This window comes from Brachypodium distachyon, chromosome 3 (assembly GCF_000005505.3).
Source record: "Brachypodium distachyon strain Bd21 chromosome 3, Brachypodium_distachyon_v3.0, whole genome shotgun sequence".
Taxonomy (NCBI): domain Eukaryota; kingdom Viridiplantae; phylum Streptophyta; class Magnoliopsida; order Poales; family Poaceae; genus Brachypodium; species Brachypodium distachyon.
In genome coordinates, this window is record NC_016133.3 from 44,643,718 (window position 1) to 44,661,481 (window position 17,764).

Below are 17,764 nucleotides of genomic sequence, written 5' to 3' on the forward strand. Positions count from 1 at the left end.
GCTCGTAGTCTCGTACGTACGTAGAGTACAAATCCGAGGGCAGTCCCGTTGTTCGAGGCTGCGCCGCGCCTATAAAGGCTTAGTAAAAGCAGAAGTTTGCCAACGCAACAGACAGCGCGCGTATGCATGCACGGCCGCGGGCTCGTCACGCTTGGCTTAGGTGCGTAGCTACGTACCGCACTGTGCGCCTCATCATACGCGCGCGTGGTACCGCCCAAAGGCGCATGCATAACCGCAGAGTCTACTCTCTTCTACTCCATGTGGTGGTGTTGGGAAGAGAAAGATAAAAGAATGCCATCACCGGACGTTGATTGAGGCGACGGAGCCCGCACACCACATGCAGCCCGGTCGAGCTGTCTGTCACGTTACACGAGACTATTACAAAACGGTCTGTATGTGATGGCACATCAGTAACGGGTCCGGCATGACCGTTACTGATGAACAGAGCGGGATCTGTCCGTCCCCGCCCAGCCATACATCAATGGCGGTCGCGCGAGGCGACCGCCACTGATGTACCATCATTCCTCGCCGGAGACATCAGTGGCGGTCGGTTAATAGACGACCGTTACTGATGAACCACGCATCAGTAACGGTCGCCCTAACGTGCCCGCCACTGATGTGTGGTACATATGTCTCTTAACCGCGACTATCATCAGGGCGGTTGGTTAAGAGAAGACCGTTACTGATTTGTGGTACATCAGTAAGGTGCCGTGTTAAAGCGACTGATGATAGTCGCTCGTGTCCCGACCGTCACTGATGATAGTCGCGGTTTAAATACGCGAGGCAGAGCTGCAGCTGGTCGTGCTGCGCGTCGTAACGGACCAGCTGCGGCCCATTCTTCTGCGGCGACGACGAAGCCCTGCCCGAAGCCACCATGACCGCCGGCGAGCCCCACAGGTAGCCCCTCCTCCCTCTCCCTTCCTCCTCTCCCCCCCCCACCCTCCCCCCCGGGAGCCGGCGACCCCCATCTCCATGGCCGGCGGGTGGCCGGCCATGGCCGGCGAGCTCCGATCTTCGAGCCCGAAGCTTCCCTCTCCCTTGCGAGCTCTCTCTCCCTCCCGATCTATCTCGCCGGCCTCCAATTTCTCTCCGAAGTTCCCCAATTTCAAATTTTTGAGCTCCGGCCGCCGGCCAAAATGCGGCCTCCTCGTCGTCGCCCGGAGGTTCCCTCTCCCTTGCGAGCTCTCTCTCCCTCTCGATCTTTCTCATCGGCCTCCAATTTCTCTCCGAATCTCTCTAATTTCAAATTTTTAGTTAGCGCCGGTTAATTAACACCTTAATCCCCTTGTCAATGATTAGGCTAACTATTTTGCTTTGTGTTTTCTTGTGTATTGTGTTGTAGATCGAAGGACCGTTCTTGGATGTACGCCACGGAAAGAATCAATACTCGATGGATAACCGAATGGACGGTCTTTTTTGGAGTTGCGAAAGGTGATATGGAATGAAAAGGACTAGTGATGATGTGTTGTCCATGTCGCAAATGTGGAAACACATGCATGATGAAGCCTGAAGATGTTCAGATGCACGTGCTGGCATCGGGTTTTGTGAAAGGTTATTCACGCTGGACTTGTCACGGGGAGGATGCGGTTGATGTCGGTAGCGGTAGCGAAGATGATGATGTCCTGCGGTATGATCTGGCGAATGATTCCGAGGAAGAAACAAGGGTCGATGAGAAGGCTAATGTGGAAGGTGAAGGAGCTCCACGTGGCAGGATTGCCGAAATGCTAGACGACCCGTACCTACGGGACCAGCTGGAGGACCCCGAAGATGAGGCAGAGTCTGCTCAGTTCAAAAAATTGTTGGAGGACGCAAACACACCCTTGTATGATGGAGCTGGCGAAGAAAACAACGTGCTTGAAGTAACGCTCAAACTTTTGAGGCTGAAGGCAGCATCATGCTGGTCAGACAAGGGCCTCACAGACTTGTTGAGTTACCTTGTTTCGGTTTTTCCACAGCCAAACAAGTTGCCCAAGAGCACATACGAGGCGAAAAAGATTACATGTCCGCTTGGATTAGATTGCGTGAAACATCATTCATGTCCAAACGACTGCATGGTATACATTGGAGAGTACGAGAACCATGGGAGCTGCCACATATGCGGTGCATCGAGATACAAGAAGAAAAACGGCAGAGCTGGCGAAGACGATGGGAAAGAAGTGATGAAGTGCAGGCCGGCAAAAACTGTCTGGTATCTTACGGCAGGTGGCCGAGTTGAGCGTTGGATGCAGAACGTTAAGGACACGAGGTATCTCGTCTATCACGATCCGGCGCAGGCAACATTCGATCCTGACGGGCACTACCGTGTGGAGGAAGCTGGGGTCCTAAGACACCCTACCGATGGGACTCAGTGGAGGAACTTCGACATGGCATTTCTAGATTTCGGGGCAGAGCCCAGAAACTTGAGGCTCGGTCTCAGCACTGACGGGATAAATCCTTTCGAAAACATGAACAACAAGCACAGCATATGACCAGTGATCTTGTTTGTCTACAACTTTCCTCCATGGTTAATCATGAAGAGAAAGTACATCCACATGTGCATGCTCATAAAGGGTCCAAAGCAGCCGAGAGCTGACCTAAATGTGTATCTGCAGCTAGTGAAGGATGAGCTGAAGCAGCTTTGGAACCCTGGCAGAGTGGTTTGGGACGCAAACAGGAGGGAGTACTTCACGATAAGAGCAGCGCTTCTGACCTGCGTGCATGAGTACCCCGCGAATGGAAATACTTCATGCCAGGTGACACATGGCTACAAGGCCTGTACAAAATGCGGGGAAAACACGACATCAGAGAAGTTGCCCACTACATCCAAAATTGTTTACATGAGCCACCGAAAGTGGTTGGATGCTAAAGACCCTTGAGGGATGACAAGGAAAGGTTCAATGGGAAGACGGAGCACGGGTCATCGCCGAAGGAGAAGTCTGGTATGCAAATCCTCGAAATTGTGAACGATCTAGAAGTTGTCCCCGAAAAGATTGCTGCGAAGAAATATAAGGAACCTGAAGGCGTCGTGTGGAAAAGGACGTCCGTATTTTGGGACATGGAGTACTGGGCACATTTAGATTGCCGCCACAGCATAGATGTCATGCACGTGGAGGAAAATGTATGCGACAGCGTGCTGGGATTGCTGATGAACATTCCGGAGAAGACGAAAGATGGACCCAATGCACGGAAGGACCTGGAACTCATGTCTATTAGAAAAGTGTTGTGGGGCAAAGATCAAGTGTCGGCAGCCGACAAGAACGGTTTCGTGACGGTGACCACGCGGTGTCGTTTTGCATGTTACAACCTGTACAAAGACGAGTTGCATAGGATGTGCCAGTGCCTGCAGGGCATTAAAGTCCCATTGAACTATTCGTCGAGCATCAAGCATCTAGTTGACATGAAGAGTCACAAGCTATCTGGCATGAAGTCTCACGACAACCATGTCATACTCGCTCCGTTACTTTCAGTCGCAATCAGAGGTATCATGGGGCCGCACGTAAGGGAGACAATCATGAAGCTTTCTGACTTTTTTGACAGCATCTCGCAGAAGTCAATCACCGTTAGATGATTCCAGATACTGCAGGATAGTATGATACAGATTCTGTGCGAACTCGAAATGTTCTTCCCTCCATCATTTTTCGATATCATGGTCCATCTAATGATCCACATGTGCGATGAAATCTTGTCCCTAGGGCCCTCGTTCCTGCATAACATGTATGGCCCTGAACGATACAACGGGGTTCTGAAGCGCTACGTTCGTAACAGATCGCGTCCGGAAGGTAGCATCGTGGAAGACTTTAGGGCAGAAGAGTGCATCGAGTTCTGCACGGATTGGTTGGCCGATCAGAAATCAATAGGTGTTTCCGAATCATGGCACAAGGGCAAGCTCGATGGCGAAGGTGGCCTTGGACATACATTCCTTAATGTCTATGGAAGAGGAAGGGAAGCTGACTTTGAAAGAGCACATTTGGTTGTGTTGCAAACTGTCGATTGCAGCCGGCCATATCAGGAAATGCACATGGAACAGCTGCGAAATGAAAACCCTAAAAGAGGAGAAGTCTGGATCCACTGGGAGCACAATTAAACATTCGCAGCGTGGCTGAAGAATTATTGCTACGGCAGGGAGACGACCAATGAATCTGAAGAGACGGTTGCATGTTTGTCACGGGAATCTGCTTACCACGTCTCTACTTGGCAATCATATGCGATCAACGGCTATAACTTCTACACTGCGTGTCAGGCCCGTAAAAGCACATATCAAAATAGTGGTGTAGTCATGACTTCTAAGACCGCGACCGATGATAATAGTAAAACCAAAACGTTCTTCGACGTTATCGAGGAGATTTGGGAATTGTAGTACTCGATCACAAATATCCCAATGTTCCGTGTAAGATGGACCAAAGGTGACAAACAAGAAGGTCATAGGTTCACGACGATGGTGCTACCTCCTGAGATCCCTCGTGAACAAGTTGACGTGAGAAAAATCCGGGCAAGAGAGGAACCATGGGTCTTTGCTAAACAATGCAAGCAGGTATTCTACATAGACGACCCGGCAAATAAAGGATGCGTCGTAGTAAGAAGTGGGAAAAGAAGCATTGTTGGAGTGGACGGAGTTACTTCACAAGAAGAGTACGAAGGTTTTCATGATCTGACGACCGCTGCAGATGACGAAGAAGCAGAACGCACGATATTAACGAGGAAAAAGAGAGGGAAAAGAAAAAGTGATGGGAGCGAGAGCGAGAAAATACCACAAAAACCCTACCTCAGAAGCAGTTTTGCGAGGAGTCAAGTTATGACTTGCCGAAGGAAGGAGAAGCACTAGTAGTCACATTATAATGTACTCGTACTGAATTTGAATGCAAACTTTGTAGTAAGTGAAATTATGTGTGATCGATGTACTTTTGTGTATGCATGTTAGTACATGGCTTTGTCACTCCCAAAAATTCAAATTTAGCAAAAAACACACTCAAAAGGACAGGTTTTAAATTTTTTAGCAAAAAAAACTAGACAAAATGCATGAATTTATTCATCAAACTTCAACGTTTTGATTTCATCTATTGAATGTGACAAGTACATGTTCTAAAACACTCAAAAGTTATATATGATGTTTTATATGCTATTTTATGTGTTTTAAATGCTATACTTGCTATTTATATGCTATTTTAGCTGTTTTATATGCTATTGATCGGGTACTCGTGGGAATTGAGTAATGAATTGTGGGCCTGACCATCGTGTCGGGTCATTGGAGAAGGGGCCGGCCATCGTGCCGTGGGGGTACATATGCGGGTGGGTTTTTTATGCAGGTTTCGAGCTCTTAGTAGACAAAATTTGCTAGTTTTTCAGCATAGGTCATGCCGAAATTTTCGGCCGATATATATTTGTTGGTTTTGATGGCATAGTTACGAAATGGGCAAGAATAGCCAGAAATCAGTTCTTGAGGACGTAGCTCCTGAGGAGGTAGATCGTGTCGATGAAGAGTCTTCATCGGGAGAGCAAATTGCCAGCTCTGGCAGCGATCCTAACTCTGGTGAAGGTAGCTCTCGTTCGGAAGAGCAAGACAACGAGCGACGGGTGGAAGAGAGTAACCCGCAGCCAACTGCTTCTACAGCTAAGAAGCCAAGGAAGAGGACGTCGAGGGGGAGCCACAACTTGAAGGAGTTTTGTTACGTGGTCACCCGGCACTCTGACAGAGGCCGCCCGGAGTCACCTGAGAGGGCACAGAAGGCTTTCGCAACCACCTGTAGAGCCGTTGCACGTAAATATTGCAAGATCAACGACGAGTGGAGTGACATCTCCGAACTCGTTAGAAACACGTGCATCGCGGACGTTGCAAGGAGGTTCCATGTCACTGACGAGTGGCGCGAGCGATTCCTAGCGTCCATCAACATAGCAGTGGGGAATGGTCTTGCTACTAGGAAATGTACCGCAGGAAAGTGGATGGACAAACCCTATGAGATTATCAAGAAGAAATGGCTGTCGATAACTGATGAGGCCGAATGGGAAAAATTCAAGAAGGAATCATCTGACCCTACCTTCATTGCGAAGAGGGAACGTATGAGGGCGTTGCGCACGAGGAAGCCCTTGAACCACAGGCTAGGGAGTGCAGGGAAAAAGGGGAAGAAGAAGGTCTGGCGCAAGCAGGACCGAATTCTCGAGGCGGCAGGCAGGGTGCCTCCAGTGCACAACATGCTGGAGGATAAACTTGCTAGAGAATATGCACGTCAGCACATGACACCAGAGGAGTGGGCGGGCATTGAGCCAATGCAGCCGCTTGTTAAAAAGATAGCCAGACCACAGGGTCGGCACAGGCTGGAAGAGTCCATCCTACATTCTCTCTCTTGGGTGCCGCTGAGTCCATGGGTGGCCGCAAGATCAATGACAAGTACAAGGAAGAGGAGCAAAAGGCATGGGACAATAAGAGGAGGCATAAAAAGAGGGGGCGCGGCGGCAAGACCATCAAGGACTCCTCCAATGTCAATCAAGATGAGATGCACTATGTGCCTAACACAACTGGAGTCTGGGAAGACGTACAATAGGCCTGACATTCTCATGAAGAACCCCCGTCAAGGCCAGAGATTCGAAGACGGATCCTATTTCGTGGCTAGGGAGTTTGACCAGGTGCTTATTTACTATCCTGGAAGACCGATGCTCAACGAAGATTCCCTGCGTGCCGTGTCTAGAGAGATGCAAGAGCTTCATCAGTTCTACATGCAAGCATCAGCTGGTTCTCAACGGCATGCCCAACAGATCAATGTTCGAATCCCAAAAGACTATGGCTTCTTTGACCAAGAAACCGGGAACATTCAGGAACGTCCTATCACCTTTGGTGTGGAGTTCAACGAACTGTTCCACCTCTTCAACCGCCAAAAGCTTGATATCAACCTTTTAAGGCTGTGGTCTGCCTACCAAATAAGGGAAATGCGGCGAATGGAGGGAAAAAATGTAGCCATTGTAGACCTCGCGGTGTTCAACTACGGTGACATCGGTTTTGAGCCAGAAAAGGATCCCTCAAGAACCCTGGCGTCTAAATACTTGGTGGCATGTCTGGAGAAATACGCGGACCACGACTATATCCTCTTCTTCCTTAATTTGGAGTAAGTTCAATTTTATATATGGAACCGTTTGTTTTTTCTAATTCAGTCTTTCTTATACACCCTTAGATTCTAAAGTTTGTTTATTTTGAAAACAGAGACCATTGGGTGACACTACTCATTTGTTTGCCTTGGTCCGCGGTGTACTACTTCGATTCACTATTTCCGAAGAAGCGTGTTTGAGGTCGCTACTGGAAACCCATCAAATTACTCATTAACACTGCCTGGAAAGTTGTGACCAAGGGAAAACTAGCTGGTAAAGACTATAAAGACGAGCCTCACCACAACCACAGGTTTTCTTGCCAGCAACAGCTGCCCGACAGTGTGTACTGTGGCTACTACTGCTGTCACATCCTTATGGAGAATGCCAGCATGTTCAAGCCTGAGTGGAAGGGGTCAGTCGCGGCGATGGAAGAGTACTGGCGGTCCCGAATGACAATGGGACACCGACCTAAATGGGTCGTGTATAACATTCAAAGGGAGTTCGCCCATCTCATCAACAATGAGGTTATCAAGCCTAGTGGGGACTTCTACGAACGCGTGGAACAACTGGTGACTAGGATTCACCCACAACAATAGCTTCAAACTTGATTTTGCTATGAAATTTTGACACTTTGTAATCAAAGTTGTGAAGTGAGATACATTTGTATTCTTTATTTGCTTTAAATGATGCGGCTTTATATACATTTGTATGCTTTAAAATGATGTGGCTGTGTATTTTTCTGTGCTGTGCTGTGTATTCAAATATATATTTTTCTGTGTATTTTCTGTGGTTTTAATTATTTTTTTAATTAATGAAAATGTATCAGTGTCGGTCGCCAGCCCGACACTGATGTGGCAAAGCGACCGTTACTATACATATCATCAGTAACGGGCGCGGAAACGTGACCGTCACTGATGATGGTCTTCATCAGTAACGGTCGGGTCGAGCCGCTCGCCATTGATGATGGTACATCAGTAACGGTTGGACCGACCGTTACTGATGATATCCATCATCAGTAACAGGAAGTTAGTAACGGCGGGCCCAACCGTTACTGATGTTATTTTTCGACCGTTAGTGATAAGCCTTTTTTAAGTAGCTTAGGAGTATTTTGATAAGAACATGCGTCTTGGCCGCTGCTTAATTCGCCGGTGGAGAGAGTACCTAATTCGCCGGTGGAGAGAGTACCACGTAGTACAGCACAACCTAGCTACTCCATTGATGTGTCGTGTGAAGAGGGACATGTCCCCCATTGGAGGGAGGACTCTCCACACGCTCATCTCGTCGCCCGGATTGGTCGCAGAGGGTTACTATTTCTGTCCATGCACACAGGGCCTACATGTGTTTTACCATCATGGCTCAGGAGGCTGAGGTTAGGTCGATGGATGACTCGGATGCACAGCGATCAACTGTTCATCCACTCAAATATCTAATTTCCTCCTCATATCCCACAAAAAAGAAACGGACTGCTCACTTTGGTATGAATTTCTTGTCTAAAGAACCCTTAAACTAGCAGTCTTAACCATAACATTTATTTTCGCTCCCGCATGATGTCATGAAATCTTATAGGAATTAAAAACATAAGAATCATCATTACAAGTTATAGTTTCCTCCTCTCTTCAAGATTTTCATTTGATTGTCTTTTGAGATCGGCATCTACATCCAACAACGATCCCAATTTATTATCAATCTCATACAAAAATTAGTTAACGAATTGTCAAAAAACCCCACCCTCGAGCCTCCCGTGTCGCACCCAGGCGACACTGGGGGCGGAATCCGGCCGGCGTCCAACCTCCTCCCCACCTGACCTCCCCTTGCCGCCGTCGTCGCCGGCTTTGCCGCCGCTGCGGCGGACCCCACTGCCAAAGGTAGTGCGGGGGTTTCTCTCCTGGTGCGCAGTGCTGGTCGGCGTCGACCTCGGCGGCGGCTGGATCTCCAGCGTGGGAAGCCGGAGCGGCGGCTCCGGGCGCTGCAGCTGCCTCCCTCCTTGTCGGCTCCTTGCATTGGGGCTGGTTGGGGCCCTGCGGAGTGGGGGAGGGCGCGGGATCTGAGGCCTCACGCCCAGATCTGAGGATGGCAGCCTGTGAGGCTCCTCGGTGCTTGAGGGCGCGGGGTGGCTCGTTCGAGGAGGGCGACCAGCGGGCTGGCTGCTCGGTGGCTGCGTGTGAGCCGCGCAGAAGGCGTTGGTTGGCAGGGATGGCGGGAGGGCGCGACGTCGACGGCGAGGAGGCCGAGGCGGCGGCCTCGGGAGGTGAGTGGTGGTCGGGGATGGGTTCTGCTCGCGCGGACCTGCCCTCGGATGGGCGCGGCGACGTTCATCGTGGAAAGAGGTGCTGCGGTGTGCGTGCCACGCAGTGGTGTTTGGTGGTCGATGACGGATGCGCGTGGGGCAGCTTCTTGAGCAATGTCTTGAGATCCCTTTGGGGCGTGGTCGAAGAGAGCTCTGGGAGAAATTCTTGCACCGGCCTTGTTCGGTGCCGGCGGTGATGTCGCCCTCGGGCATCATTTTTCGTTGTTGAAGGCATCGTCGTGGAGCTCTCTTCCTCCTCTCAGGGTTCTTCTATTTTTCGGGTGAAAACCCAAGCTCCGGTTGGAGCGGGTGATGATGGCGCAGATGTGACGTGGTCCTCCTTGGAGGCATCATCTTTGGTGAACTCTCCCTTGTGCTTGGCAGGTGCTTGATGCTGTGGACCGGGTCTTCGCCGTCGGGGCATGTGGATGCCGGGACAGCGGCCCCAGAATGACCTTTGGAAGTCAAGGCGGCGGCCTCGGAAAACTTTGCGGTGGTGGCCTTAGGTGGTGAGGCCATCATTTAGCATGGTTGGGGTGGCGGCGCTGTGCTACATGGGTAGTGAGTTTCGTCGACCTGGCTGACACGACCCCTCTGGGTTTGGTCTAGCTGGCATGTCGGGGCGGCGGCCCCGGATCTTGGCACAACGGCTGTGGTCTACGAGTGGTCTTCTTGTGTAGCTAGGGCTGCAAGATTTTTGGGTCGTGCGGCGTTGAGGCTCGCGTGCGAGCGGTGGATGTCGGGACAGCGGTCCCAAACCTTGATGTGTTGTGTTGCGGCTTCGGTCTCTTGTCATGGGGTGATGAGCATTTCCGTTGTCGCTGTGTATTGTGTGTTTGTACGGTTTTCGGCTCGGTTTTCCTCATAAACGGAGCCACTCTATTCTTCTTAATGAATTGCAGGAGCATCCTGCCCTCTTGACGAGGTTCCGTCGAAAAAAAAATAGTTAACCCTCTGTCTTTTTAAGTTTCACTTGTGCGGGTTTCAACCTCTTTTTGGAAAAACAAAATCCTGAAGATGCCGTAGAACATAAGGGAACGAATTTACAATTGCCAATGCTCCATCGGAGATTTACCTCCTACAGTCCTACTTTTCGGTTGACATACGTCTGAACCGATAAAAAGAGACTTGGAAATTTATTCCAACACTTCCACCACCACATCGACCAAACCAAAATTTTCCTAACTATTACTTGATGTGTTGCCGGTTAGTTGGACCAAACGCCGTTGAAAGTGTGGTACGCATGTTGCTATCCACTAATTTCTTTCCATGCACCTTTTGCTCCGTGACCAATTTGCGTTCGACACGCAGCTTTGGTCCCTATTGTCTCAAATTTCAAAAGGCTGATTTTAGCCACAGTGCGTAGCTCACTAGCTTTCCCTTTGTAGGTGCCCCCAGTTTATTCATGCGATGCAAAAATTGCTCCGCGGTCGTTGCGATGCGAAATGACAACTGCATATATGGATCGAATTCAGGGACCCACGCGACACATGCATGGCAGTACCAGCTAGCTTGCACCATGCACGTAGGCTGTAGGTACCCCATCAGGCCATCGATCAGCTAGCTATAGACTGTAGAGAGCCGCACAAGTTTGACATCGTCAGTGGGATTTATTATAATATATGCAGTTTATTACAATACATTGCTAACAATATGGTATAGGCCGCTCCGGCGGGCCGATGCAAAGCTTTGGTCCGTTTGGGTGGCCGACAGACACAACAGGTCGCGGTGCGGCCGGCGACCCATTTAAATGTAAAAACTTCATACTATCATTAATAATTCAAACTTATGCATTTGAACTGAAACTACTACATAAAATTAAACTACTCCTAGGCCATCTACTCCTGTTCCGAATCCTCACCACTCGATTTGGAAACCATATGGCAAACCCAATACTAATTCGTGCTGGCGTGAGGACATATCTTTTGAAGAGGCTGTTAAGCTGATTGAGAAGCTCAATCGGCCTCCTCGTCCTAGAGGTGGACAAGCGTCTGGAGCTGCGCCTCCGCGCGCCACTCCTCAACTCCCTCTGGTGCTCTTTCTTAAGTTCGAATCCCCGCATGAGGTCCTCCGCTTCGAATGCCACCCGGCGGGCGGCCTCCTTGGCACCGGTCTTTGGCGACGCCTTACAGGCGTAGAGCGCCGGATGCTCCTCTCTCGTCAGAACCGCGCGCTCGATATATCGTGGACGGACGTACGCCAGCGGCCTTGGAGCTCTCCGGCGCAGCTCCAGGAGGGGCCTGCGGCTCGACGCTTCCTCCTGGGTCTCGGGCTCCGGGCGACATGCCCGCCAGCCGGCATCGCCGAGCGCGCCTTGGGGTTGCACGAGTCCGACGACGGCCATCTCACCGGCCCGCCGCACGCGCAACTCCCCATATGAGATGGGAATACATCGACCGCGGCGGCCTCACACGTTCGTGGACAATGTAGAAGTAGGAAACAACGGCATATTAATGGCCACGGTGCTCGTCAGCGAAGGAAGGGGCGAACCCTATGGTTTTGGGGACTGAGAATGAGTGGTGTAGCGGGGTGGGGAAATGGGGACGACGGGGTCCCATTTAAAATGTTCTTTCTGCGATTCGGACGAGACTATACAACATTTCTTCATCTCTTATCCTTTAGCTCGTATTATGTGACGCATCATTTTTATTGCCTTTAATCTACCTCCACCGAATTCGACTATTAATATGTTTGGGAATTGTCTTAATGGGTTGGCAAAAAATAATCTAAAGCTTATATTCTGATGGGAGTTTCGGCTTTCTATTGGGGTATTTGGAACCGTAGAAATGATGTCATTTTTAACAGAGCCAGAGTTCCTCATTTTTTGCAGGCTATCATCCGGGCTACCCATTGGATTCGACTATGGGCCTAACTGCTTCCTGCCTCCCAACGGGACCTTTTGGATATTGCATGCACCGTCTGGAGATGGTCGTAGAGGACTTCTTCAGCCGGGCTGGTTGGCGGTGTGCTAGACAACAAGACGCATAGAATCTATGTTGAACTTTTTTCGCTGACTTATTTTTGTATCCACGATCTCCGGTTAGTGACTTGTACGACATTTGATTACTTTGCAATAACAATGGCTGTGTGCATCGATTGATGCAGAGGCTGGGGATTGTTCCCCTTTTCAGAAAAAAAGAATATGACCGGGGTGGGGGTCGATGTGTCGCTGACGGGTGGACCCCAAGAAGTTGAAAGTGTTTGACCTAGGAGGACAGGCGGACGCGGCTCCAGTCTGCTTCATGTCCGTGTGGGCGCAAATCCGCCCCAAATTTTGGTCCGAATCATGTGTCGACATGAACAGAAAAATGGTCAGGGGATGAATGGGTCGTTGGACATACATTTTATTCGCACGGACAAATACGGACACGTCCGGACTAAATGGGTTGCCGCGGTAGAATCACCCTTGTATCTGTAGGCTGTAGCAGGAGTGGCACCTCCCTCCCATCATGAGAGCAACGATGGAGCAGGTGGGTGCGCGCCCCGCATGGGGCACATGCACTGCGCTTTGCCGACATGCCAGGTGCATGCATGCGCGATACATGGGCATATCTGATCTCCCTCTCCGTCTTCTGCATCATGCATGTGAATATGTGATCCTCGCATAAGGTGGTTAAATATACGGACATCCAATTCCCAGCACCATATGGCTGGACTGGATCCTGTGTTGAGCTCTACCTTAACTATACTGATGCTTAGTTAGTTTCTCAGCCCAACGGCCGGTACCAAACAAATTTAGGTCTGACGTCTTGTGTGACTCCCAGCGGCGAAGCCAAAAGAAAATGCATCGTTGGGACCATTTTTTAAATTTACCGGTGTCATTGCATATTATTGAAAACATTTTTCTATTTGTAAGAAGGATTAGCAAAAAATCATGACACCAATAATTACGTGCTGGCTATGCCCCCTGACTCCTAAAATATGGACTATCCTTTTACGGGTAAGCGACATATCCCTCAATAGCGAGGCATACGCAGTGGTGGAGAAATGTTAAGGTGTGTGTGTGTATATATATCTATATATCTATATAACTGGGTGTTGGTCGGCGCGAGGCACTTGGGTAACTTGTTGCCAGGAGATTAGTTTTCTTTTGCTTTTAATTCTTCGGTGTCAATTGCCCGTTTTTTTTGTTTTTGTATTTTTATATCTCTTAATTAATTCTTCTGTTTCAAAAAAAAATGTTTGCCAGTTATGTCCAAAACTTAAAATGCTAGAATTTGGATTGGTCTAAGCTGTACTGAAACTTTCGAGATTGCGCGAAACATCCTATTCTTGGTGTGGAGCGAAAGAAATTGGAAGACCGTATGTAATCGCTCAAGATTGTAGCTAGCTAGGTTTATAATTCATAAAGGAAAAAGATAAAAAAACACGGGTTGACAGGTGCATGCATGATCTGCCTATATCTCACTCCAAACTAAAGCCATAGCTAGTACTTGACAAGGCAGCCATATTGGATGGCTGTGACAACACACAGAAGGCTATTGGTATGGCCTACGTTATCGCTCTGCGGCCGGAAGCTTCAAGCCTTCAACTTGCGCGCACTCCGTACCCCCGGCCCGGCCAGGCGAATTATTGTCTCTCTGCTTTTCGGCTAGCTAGCAAGCTGATGGCCGGTACTACGCGTCTATATAACGCGGCAGAGGGCATGGAAGAGCGACACACAATCCTCCTCAAGAGAGACACAGAGCCAGAGATAGAGTTTGTAAGGAACTCGATGCATATCGTCAAGGTTAAAGGGAGAAGAGAGAGAGTACAGCCTTAATTAAGCTCGATCGATCTGTCTTGTATCAAGGCTGTACCCTCTCTCTTCTTCTCTTAGCTTCTTGATGCAAGCCACAACGCTCATGAAGATAGATCGAGCTCTTGCTGAATCAGCGCATCTGCATGGTAACCTAGAGCTTCAGATATACCCGGCCATGTCTATACCTGCATGCGCGACCAGGTATATGTATAAGAACGAGTTCTTTTTTGACAGCTTCCAGCCACCTATAAGAATTACCGGGTTCTAGTTAGTCACATATTCCTTCAGTAGCATGCATGCTTAAAATGGATACTGTCCTCAGCTAGCTGCATTAATTTCTTCATTCCATTCGCGAGGCAACTAAATTCTGAGTTAGCTACTTTTAGGATTCCCTGGGGAATTTCATTTGTCAGTGCATATACACTAGGACAGTAAATCAAATATATAAATGTAATTTTATACCAAGTCCACTGTCACCTTTTGTTTTTTTTGACATGGTCCAACTGTCGTCCTTGATTTTCATAGTTTATACCCACGTGCATAAGATAAGAGTCGAGTTCCGTTGCAGCAGATAGTACTCCCTCCGTCCCAAATATATACAAATCCACGTCACTTATTTTAGAACGGAGGGAGTAGTTAATTGGTACCAACGCCATGGTTCTTAATTAGCCGGTGCACATATGTATACAGACGATCATGTGAACCGTAATGCATGCTTGCCAGCTATTTATCACACACCACAAGAAAGCATGAAAATATATAGGTGACGCTACTTTCTGTTTCCTTTAAGTTTGCAATATCCCTTTTGGTATATATGTATATCTCTATCAGCATGCACGCAAACAGGTAAGTAATATATAGATTGAATATGGAGGCATTTTGTCATTTGATTATTCTCAGTGCTTCTGCATCCACCAGCGCAACTAGCTAGGATGCACACAACCATAAGATATCAAGATCACATCAATTGCTAAAATATGGTTTAACATGAAAATATTGTACTACGTGCCACACAAAATTAAATGTGACCCAAAGACTCACCATTTTTTGTACTACTGTTGTTAGACATGGTGTCTTAAATCCTGGGCCTCCAGAAAATGAAGAGATCTTGTTACTGGTCTTCAGTTTGCTTTGGTGAATGCAGTAGTTATTGGCCGGATCAGACCTAAAAAATGTACTACTTGTATCTGGCCCAAAACTAAAGGGCTAGATTATAGAAGTGCACTACCTGTATTCTGGCCCAAAATTAAAGGGCCAAATTCTACTTGATGCTTATGTCCCATTTCCTAATTTTGTTCTGACAAAAAGAGCAATACAAATTATCCGGCCCTGAAGGAAAAATAAATAAATTTACTTTCATTTATCCTGTCTATAAAAAGAGTTTACTTAGTAAAAATTTGATCATTGATTCATGGTCACACTAGTTAATTAGTCTTTCTTTCCGTCAATGATGCGCCGCACACTTAATCAAGAAGAAAAGAAGGAAAACATATATCCTGCGTGTCGTTCTTACAATATAATCCACCATGCGAGAGCAGCTAGCCACACATCGTGTCCACTTCCGAGACTAGCAATCAATGATCCGGGACAATTAATCCAGGCAGTACGACGACTTGGACAGATCAACATCAGCACAAGCCCCCGACTTAACTTCATCTCGTTGTCACGTTGACAAAAATTACAAAGATCTTGCTTGTACTTGAAAGATACATTCTTCCGCTCCGAGTATTTGCACTTTTCTGCAAAACGACCGAGTCATGATTGACACCCGATCGATCGACAAACGCTTTTTCACCACTGTCAAATTAACCCCAAGATGTCAGCCTGGTTAATTGAATAGGTGGCGCCGGCGTGCGAACGGCACACCTGACATGCCGTTGTCGCTCTTGCATCTTGATAACATGGGCACAGATGTGACAACGCCAGCCGTCACCTGACACCCGAAAGATAAGGTGTGTTGAACTTTTTTACTGTGAGACGAGGACCTGAGAAACTCGGGCCTCTTGGATTTATAGGCAAGGACGGGATAAAGGATATGTTTCTTTGAGCCCAAAATTGTCCTACTTAAAATTTAGTTAGCAAAGTTATTGATTATGGTTTTACTAGCTCATGAGTTGACCAACTTTTACAAAAAATTGAACTAAAGTTGGCTATCGAACATTGGCTTGCCAAATATTTGGTCACCGTTCAAACAAATATCAAATTTTGATCGATGACCAAAGATTGACTTGGTGTATTTTGGTAGCAAACCAAACACACCCTGAGATTTAGGGCTTCTTGGGTTCACGAAAACAAAGGAATAGAAAATTTCTCGTCCTCCAGGATTGCAGCTCTCCCACCCCAAGGTTCTCTCCCGAAGCTTCTCGCTTGGCCTTTGCCGTTAAGCTCGTCTGCCCCCTTCCTCTCTCCTCTGCCGGTGCCGCTGGCCGGAGTGAGAGAGGAAGGGGAGTATGTGCGTCCCTACCTAGTAGACTCTTTCCCGTCGTCCTTTCGGCGGTTCTTCTTGGAGAAATCCCGTCCATGGCTGCCTTGGAATCCCCTTCTCTGTCTCCAGCGGAAGAGGCGAACAAGAGCCAGGCCTGGAGTGCTCCTCCTCTTCTTCTGTTTCTTTCCAAAAAAGCCACCTCCTGGTTGATTTGCTCTCCGGTGAATTTTTTTTCCTCCACCTTCCCGCTGTAGATCCAGGCCACCTTCTTTCAGATCCGGCGGTTGTTTCGCTGGATCGCGGATCATACAGGCTCTGATGGCGTCGGATCCAGGTTCCAGGTGGGCCGCCCTTGGGGCGCTGGCCCTCAGCTCCACGTGGTCCCTCCAGTGGTCGGGCGCACCTTCTGGTCGCCAGATCTGCCGGTGGGCAGTGCTGGACCCTGTTCGCCTGGAGATTGCAGTGTTTGGTTGGGATGGTCTATGTGCTTCCCCCCAACCTCTGCTCTTCCGGCTGCCTCTCTTAGCTGCACCATGAAGATGAATTTGAGTGATAGCTCTTCTACGGGCTGCTATATTTTCACATGCCTGTTGCTCTTCAATGCTTGTGGCCTGTGGTGGTAAGATGGATGTTGAGGATTTTGAGTACTGCAAAGAGTTCCAGATCTTGGAGGTGAACCGGAGAAAAGTTGATTTGAGGTTTGGTTTTAGGTGTCTTGATGTTGAGCCTCAGAATTTTTAGAGTTCCAATGCTGTCAGTTGCTACTTTGGGTTGAATCTTGATTAGATGATTATGCATAGACCTGAACTTTCAGATCTCCCAGTTGGGCAATGTCAATCTGCCATCTGCCATCGGGCTTGTAGATCTCATCGATGACATGTGTTTCTTTGTCAGTCTGGATACAAGAATAGTCGATGGACATTTTGAAGACGGCGTTTTCCGTTCATTTGGGTTGATTCCCCGATGGCAGGTGAGAGAGCTATCGTTGTTGATCCCCAGATGTGATGGACGAGAAAGACTCAAACTGAGCTCAGTGTTGCACCCTACAGATCTACAACTCAGTTTCCCTCAACCTCTTGTGCACATGCCCTCACGATTGTCAGGAGAGTCGCTGCTCTACGGCTGGCTTGCACGTTCGAGGCCTTTGAAGACTTAAGTTGTGGTTGTGTGTCAGCCTTCTCAATTGACCCGCCATCAGATTCCGGTTGTTGTCTTTCCCCGTCTTTGGACTGTTTTTCGCTATTATTGTTATCTTAAT

General features: G+C 48.5%; 1 non-coding gene across 1 annotated transcript; it reads left to right on the forward strand.

Annotated features, from left to right (window-relative positions):
* The first annotated feature begins 14,062 nt into the window (after nucleotides 1-14,062).
* MIR529 (microRNA MIR529) lies at nucleotides 14,063-14,169 on the forward strand. The gene has a single exon (NR_126948.1). It is a non-coding gene; the product is annotated as a microRNA MIR529 (primary transcript).
* Nucleotides 14,170-17,764: the final 3,595 nt, after the last annotated feature.